This window comes from Oncorhynchus mykiss, chromosome 2, assembly GCF_057628025.1.
Source record: "Oncorhynchus mykiss isolate SJ-2025 chromosome 2, ASM5762802v1, whole genome shotgun sequence".
In the NCBI taxonomy this organism is placed as follows: domain Eukaryota; kingdom Metazoa; phylum Chordata; class Actinopteri; order Salmoniformes; family Salmonidae; genus Oncorhynchus; species Oncorhynchus mykiss.
This window is the reverse complement of record NC_143023.1, coordinates 67,308,098-67,316,143: the sequence shown is the minus strand read 5'-3', so window position 1 is coordinate 67,316,143 and position 8,046 is coordinate 67,308,098. Positions and strand designations below refer to the sequence as shown.

Genomic DNA, 8,046 nt, shown 5'->3' with positions numbered 1-8,046 from the left:
TTTTGAACGACGTTCTTTCCGGTGATGTCTGGTGAGGACCTGCCTTACAACAGGCCTACAAGCCCTCAGTCCAACTCTGGCAGTTGTTGTTGCCATCCTGTACCTGTATTTTCATAACTGTGACCTTTATTGCCTACCGTCTGTAAGCTGTTAGTGTCTTAATGACCGTTCCACAGGTGCATGTTCATTAATTGTTTATGGTTCATTGAACAAGCATGGGAAACAGTGTTTAAACCCTTTACAATGAAGATCTGTGAAGTTATTTGGATTTTTACGAATTATCTTTGAAAGACATATTTTTTTGCTGAGTATATCTACCAAGAGAGTTTTCACCTATTTATCATAGATGTCTATCTACCACCACAAACAGCACTCTACAACCTGTATAAGGCCATAAGCAAACAAGAAAATGCTCATCCAGAGGCGGCGCTCCTAGCGGCCAGTGATTTTAATGCAGGGAAACCGAAATCTGTTATACCTCATTTCTACCAGCATGTCACCAGTGCAACTAGGTGACAAAACTCTAGATCACCTTTATTCCACACACAGAAACACATACAAGCCTCTCCCTCGCCCCGTTTGGCAAATCAGACCATAACTCTATCTTTCTGATTCCTGCTTACAAGCAAAAGTGTCTTCACTGACATTTTCAACTTCACCATAGTCCCTGTGCCCAAGAAAGCCAAGGTAACCTGTCTAAATTACTATTGCCCCGTAGCACTCTCATCTGTAGCCTTGAAATGCTTTGAAAGGCTGGTCATGGCTCACATCAACACCATCATCCCAGACATTCTGGACCCCACTCCAAATTGCATACCGCCCCAAAAGATCCACAGATGACGCAATCTCTTTTGCACCCCACACTGCCCTTTCCCACCTGGACAAGAGGAACACCTATGTGAGAATGCTGTTCATTGACTACAGCTCAATACCATAGTGCCTTCCATGCTCATCACTAAGGTAAGGACCCTGGGACTGAACACCTCCCTATGCAACTGGACCCTGAACTTCCTGATGGGGCGCCCCAAGTGGTGAGGGTAGTCAACAACACATCCGCCATGCTGACCCTAAACATGGGGCCCTTCAGGCGTACGTGCTTAGTCCCCTCCTGTACTCCCTGTTCACTCATGACTGCGTGACCGTGCACAACTCCAACACCATCATTAAGTTTTCCGACGACACAACAGTGGTAGGCCTGATCACCGACAACGATGACACAGCCTATAGCAGTGGTCACCAACATGAAATGGGAACACTTTGCCTTCCCGACGCTAGGGCTGCTCCGAGGCATTCCTAGTCAATCACCAAACTTTTTTTTTTTTAAACAGTGATAAAGCCTTGTGTTCCTATTCGTTTTATTTAGTTAATGAGTTAGGTGCATTTGATTCAGCAGCCCTAGCGCCTGGAAGGCAAAGTGTTCCCATTTTGAAGGTAGAACTTTTTTAATATCGAGGAATATTTCACTTTCTCTGGACAACATGAATTGGTTCATGAGGCAGAAATAATGCAGTGCAACTTGAGTTGAGCGGAGGGATGGTGAGTCAAGTGAGAGGCAGCCTCGCCGCTGCTCCCTCCCTTCAGGCCATCAGTCCAGTAAAAAAAATGAAGCAAATTATTATGCTCACTTGTTCCTCACAAGTAATACAACAATTGATCTATTACCAGTGTGATCATATAGTTATTAAAAATATAACTTCAAATGATCTGAGAAGAATAACATTGGCAGGGCAATTCATGCATAGCCAATAGGCAGTGATAATATATTGTGACTATAGCCTACTGCACTAACCTTATTGCCACAGAACTGTTTTTAATAGGTTAATATTGCATAGGCTTAAGTGTTCTAAGTCATGTTTAAATAAAATCTTAATGGTAGATCACGGCTTGCATTTTGACTCAGAAAGTGATCATGACTCATGGTTGGTGACCACTGGCCTATAGGGAGGAGGTCAGAGACCTGGCAGTGTGGTGTCAGGACAACAACCTCTCCCTCAACGTCAGCAAGACAAAAAAGCTGATCATGGACTACAGGACATTGTCATGACGTTGGCCTGGGGGGTAGGTTTATGACAGTCATAAATACCTCTTCCCCCTTTTTCCTCTCTCTACCCTACTGAGGTTACATTTGCAAAACCCTTGGTTAACATAGAGATTCTGGGAACATCAGAAGGTGGGGGGAAATTAACTATATTCTGGTAATCCACAATTGAACATATGCAGTGGTACTTAATGAATATGATGTCAATTCGGTTGTCATCTGAGACATTCTCATCAATGATTGTCACGCGGGACTAGGTGGGTGAGGAAGGAATCAGGCAGAGAGTTCCACAGGGAAAAGGTGTCCACCTCCACTATGAACGCTAAAGAGGGGTCGGATGCGCCAACACGGGTGCATTGATGAACAGCTCCTTCAGATGACTGCCCGCCTCTGCTGACCAACACAAGCGCACCGGTCCTCCCTTCAGCAGTGAGGTAATGGGAGCAGCCACCTGACCAAAACCCCGGAAAACCTCCGATAGTAATTGGCAAACCCTAAAAACCGCTGCACCTCTTTCACCGTGGTCGGAGTCGGCCAATTACGCACGGCTGAAACGCGGTCACACTCCATTACCACCCCGGAGGTGGAAATACGATAACCCAGGAAGGAAACGGCCTGTTTGAAGAACACACATTTCTCGGCCTTGCAATACAGGTCATGCTCCAGCAGTCGCCCAAGTACCTTACGCACCAGAGACACGTGCGCCGCGCGTGTGGCAGAATAGATCAAGATGTCATCGATGTACAATACCACTCCCTGCCCAAGCAGGTCTCGGAGAATCTCATTTACGAAGGATTGGAAGACGGTTGGAGCATTTTTCAACCCATATGCCATGACGCGGTACTCATAATGGCCAGATGTAGTACTAAATGCGGTTTTCCACTCATCTCCTCCCCGGATATGCACCAGATTATACGCACTCCTCAGGTCCAGTTTTGTGAAGAAGCGTGAAATGATTCCACCGCCGTAGAGGTAGTGGGTAACTAAACTCCACTGTGATAGAATTTAGACCTCGATAATCAATGCACGGACGCAGACCTCCCTCCTTTTTCTTCACAAAAAAAGAAGCTCGAGGAGACGGGTGATGCGGAGGGCCGAATGTACCCCTGTCCTAGCGATTCAGCAACATATGTCTCCATAGCTACTGTCTCCTCCTGGGACAATGGGTACACGTGACTCCTAGGAAGTGCAGCATTCTCCAGGAGGTCTATCGCGCAGTCCCCTCGACGATGGGGTGGTAATTGAGTTGCCTTCCTTTTACTGAAGGCGATAGCCAAATCTGTATATTCAGAGGGAATGCGCACGGTGGAAACCTAGTCTGGACTCTCCACCGTAGTTGCACCAACGGCAACTCCTATACACCTGCCTGAACACTCCTCTGACCACCCTTTAAGAGCCCCCTGTCGCCAGGAAATCACCGGGTTGTGCTGAGCTAGCCAGGGAATTCCCAACACCATATGAAACGCAGGTGAATCGATAAGGAATAGACTAATCTGCTCCTAATGACCCCTGCGTTACCATGTCCAGTGGCACCGTGGCCTCCTTGACCACACCTGACCCTAATGGCCGGCTATCTAAGGAGTGCACGGGGAAAGGTAGGTCTAACGACACAAGAGGAATCCCTAGCCTTAACGCGAGCCCACGATCCATGAAGTTCCCAGCTGCGCCTGAATCGACTAGCGCCTTATGCTGTAGAGAGGGAGAAAACCCAGGAAAAGAGGTTAACACATACATATGACCGACAGGAAGCTCTGGGTGAGTCTGGTGCTGACTCACCTGGGGTGACCGAGTAGTGCTCCGCCTGCCCTCCCGACTCCCAGACGAGTTCCTCCAGCACTGGTCGGCCATGTGTCCTTGCCGATCACAACTGGTGCAGGAAGAAACTCTTCCTCCGGTCCCCCTCGAAACAGCCCACCATAACTCCATGGGGATGGGAGCAGGAGGGCCGGGAGGTGGAAACGGCAGGGCCTGTACCGAACGCCCGCGGGCAGCCAGCAGGTTGTCAAGACGGATGGACATGTCTATAAGCTCATCCAACGTGAGGGTGGTGTCCCGACACGCTAGCTCCCTGCGGACGTCCTCCCTGAGGCTACATCGGAAATGGTCTATCAAAGGCCTGTCGTTCCACCCTGCTCCTGCGGCCAAGGTCCTGAACTCCAGTCCTGCGCGCTCCTCGTCTCCTGACGCAGATGGAACAGACGTTCACCCGCTGCATGACCCTTTGGTGGGTGATCGAATACAGCTAAGAATCGGCGGGTGAACCTGGGGTAGTGATCCCTCACAGAGTCTGGGCCATTCCACACTGTTTTTGCCCACTCTAGGACTCGTCCCGTCAGACAGGAGACGAGGACGCTCACGCTCTCCTCTCCTGAGGGAGTAGGACGAACGCTCGCCAGGTATAGTTCAAGCTGTAGGAGGAACCCCTGACACCCAGCCGCCGTCCTATCATACTCCCTTCGGAGCGCCAGCTAACGAGCCCGGAGCCGGTAGCAGGGGTAGGAGGTGCTGGTGGAGGGGGTGTTGGAGATGAGGTGGGAAGGCCACTCCTCTCCCATCGATCCATCCTCTCCATCATCAGATCCATCGCCGATCCAATCCGGTGGAAAATACTGGTAAGATGGAGGACGCTTTCCTCCATCGATGGGAGAGGAGGTGCGGCTGCTCCTGCTGTTTTCCATGACCGGTGCGGGATTCTGTCACGCGGGACTAGGTGAGTGAGGAAGGAATCAGGCGCAGAGAGTTCCACAGCGAAAAGGTGCACTTTAATGCGGCACAAAAATAACAAGCCCACAACACAGTGGACAATAATGTGGACCACCCATAAACACAGGGCGCCAGGTCCAGAACACGAACACCTCTACCTAACGCACACACGTAACACAAATTCCGCACAAAACAAGGGCGGGTACACGTACTTTAAATAAGGAAGCCCATTAAGCACATACAACAGGACACAGGTGAAACGAATAAGACAAAACAAATAGACAACGAAAAAGGGATCGGTGGCGGCTTGTAGGCCGGTGACGACGACCGCCGAGCACCGCCCAAACAGGCAGGGGAGCCAACTTCGGCGGAAGTCATGACAATGATAAGATGACAAACTCTACAGTGGAAAGTCTACACATCAGAGTTATCGGATTCACATGGAATTGTTGTTCAATTTAAATGTTTGAATATGAAATTATTCGTGATGGGATGAAATGTGATTTTAGCTTCCAAAATGTGAGATTTGGGTTTTCATAAGTAAGGGCTATTCTCAATCAGTGGCCCGCCCCTGTGAAGGGACTATATGGACTATAAAACTTTTCAAACACGCCCTCCTCTCCCTTCCTATATAAGCCCTTGACGACAATATAACCTCCTGTTCCGAGAATGTAGGACAATGGTCCGATGTCAGAATGATTCAGATAATAAATACAGAAATCCCGTCTACCACACAACGACGTTACTACAACGTATCCAATTGACAACCAGAGGCATTCTTCAAAGGACTCAGTTGGGCAACACGGCCTTCCATCTACCACCAACCTACTGAAGCGCAGCTCAGAGTAAATATTTATTACATTTTCCTTTTCAAAATGGGCGGTAACTTAGAATGCATAAGAAACTGTATTTCCGATAGCACAGCTTCTCCCTGTGTCCCTCAGTCTTTCCGCTCTTTCACTCAAACCCAGCCCTTTTCCTTTGTGTAACAAGCTGACATATATTTTCCGCCCGCTAGGGACGTTTTCCTTTATGACGTAATTTGTAATCAAGTTATGATTTAATTATGTGTATGTGTAATTCTATGTGGTTAGTTAGGTATTTAGTAAATAAATAATTAAACCCAATTTTGTATTGGTGATTCAAATTGTTAGCCAGGGTTCGTGCAGATAACCAAGAATTTACAACTTTCAGATGAGACTGAATTAAGATGACGATTAATATTGACTGCTATTGATGTAAAATATTACTAGGTCTTTAAGAGTTTATTCGGAAGATAACGACTCTAGTTAATTAAATTTACATGATTAGCTCAATCAGGTAATATTAATTATTTTATAGAATAGCATGTCATATCACTTAATCCGGCATAGCCAAAGACACAACATTATTGGAGTCCCCTGATAGGAATCCAAAATAGAATGACGCTTTCATTTTGATTCAGCCTGTATAAAATTGAAAAACAGATGACATAATATACCAAGTTATTGTACACATTTTTGGAGTGTTAAAGACAAGCACTATTGGGTGTGTGTGTGTGTTGAAGTTTCCCCCGCCTCCGTTGTTGTTCGCTAACGTAGTCAGTGGGTAACGTAAGCGAATAAATTTCTGTATGAGGGCCGAGAAAGCTAATTATAGAAATCTGAGAAATAGAGCGTTTGGCCAAACGCAGGGCTATTTCTGCCTGGCGCGTTTCAGAAGCGGGTAGGCTAGGTTATTATTAATTTCTTGAGCGAGGACAAAGAGCCAGCCGATTGAAATTCAGGAGAGAAAAGCTTGACCAGCGATATATATATATATCTCTGTCTCTCTTGCAAGTAGACCAAGGCGCATTTCGTTGTTGCCGCGTGTTCTCGTTAAAACATCGTAAAAAAAATGCCGAAAAGGGTTTGAACATAATACGTTATAAGTAAAACCTTTCCCTTGCCAAGGGAATCATATGTGCTGCATTTTCAGGCACAAAGGAGGGTTTAGCTTGCATACTAAAGCTAACAAGGGAAAATAGCAATTTTTAGTTTCTTGTGCCACATTGAAATTGCTCCACCTTGCGGAACGGGAGTTCAGCCCCGGGTAGTTCCGTTTGATTTCAGTGTGGGAAGTCATTGACCGCTGACGTGTGCCTACTATATTCGTTCATGAAGAATTATTCAGGTCACACTCAAGTCATTACTTATGATATCCAGATGGATATCAATGTCTTATCCAATTGAACTAATAAGTGTAAATCTGGCAATTTACATTCTGAAATAGATATTTTAAATTATATCCAAATTGATGAGTTTTCTAAATAAGACATTGTAAACTTTTTCCAAACTAACCTACATGAAGCAACTTCTCAGGTTAATTAAAGTTTAATTCCCAAATAGTCTATACAGGTCTGATTTATCATTAAATTGATCAATCAGTAAAATTTGGTTTTTGCAAAACCATTCAGTAATCCAGTACTGACAGAAGCCCCGCCCCAGCGGGAATCCCATGTGGTTTCGGCTTTAGGGAGAAGTGCACCAGTGTTGAATGTTCCCAACATTTGATTTACTGTTTATGTCACAAATCCCGTTTCCTGAGTCTGTTTTTTTGCCTATGTTCTGTCCTGGAGAGTTTTTCCGGCGTCCTGGAACGCACCCTGTCTGGTTGCCGGGCAATGTAGCCAGTTGGGGTTTCTGATTATCCGCACCTGTATCCCATCAGCTATCTACACATCTGGTCCTGATCATCATCTCTCCTCTTCATAAGCCCGGACCTGACATCCATTCCCTGCCGGATCGTTAGCCATGAACAGTATGTTGTGCCAGAGTATCAGCCTCAAGTTGGATAGAAGTTGTTTTGTTGTTTGTTACGTATTGCTTGCCTTGAACTTACCTCTGTTTGTTCTGTCTTCAGTTACTCACCCGGATCATTTACCCCATTCCCGCCTGGTCGTCAGAAGATTCCGCTTCCCCATTGGATCCACCTATTTACTCCCATCAACTCATCACCGCTACCCGCTACACCACCTGGATATATCTACCCATTCACTTGTAAATAAATACTCACCTTTTTCCTACTCTCCTTGTCCTGGTCTGCTTCTGGGTTCGACTTTGAAGAATCGTGACAGAACGATCCGGCTAAGAATCAACCCAGCGGACCTGGATTCCGTTTGCCATGCCATTACCCAGCAGGGGAGGACATTGGGACAACACAAGACGGAGCTACAGGAGATAGCGGTTGCAATCCAGAAATTATCTGCTAGCTTGACACAGATCCAGGATCAGCTCAGTTTGCTGGCGATTCATTCACCACCTATTTCACCCATCTTACCTGCCATG

General features: G+C 46.5%; 1 long non-coding RNA gene across 1 annotated transcript; it reads left to right on the top strand.

Moving 5' to 3' along the window:
* The first annotated feature begins 7,443 nt into the window (after positions 1 to 7,443).
* Positions 7,444 to 7,784, top strand: LOC149985194 (uncharacterized). Its single transcript, XR_016490399.1, has 2 exons — positions 7,444 to 7,519; positions 7,622 to 7,784. It is a non-coding gene; the product is annotated as an uncharacterized LOC149985194 (long non-coding RNA).
* Positions 7,785 to 8,046: the final 262 nt, after the last annotated feature.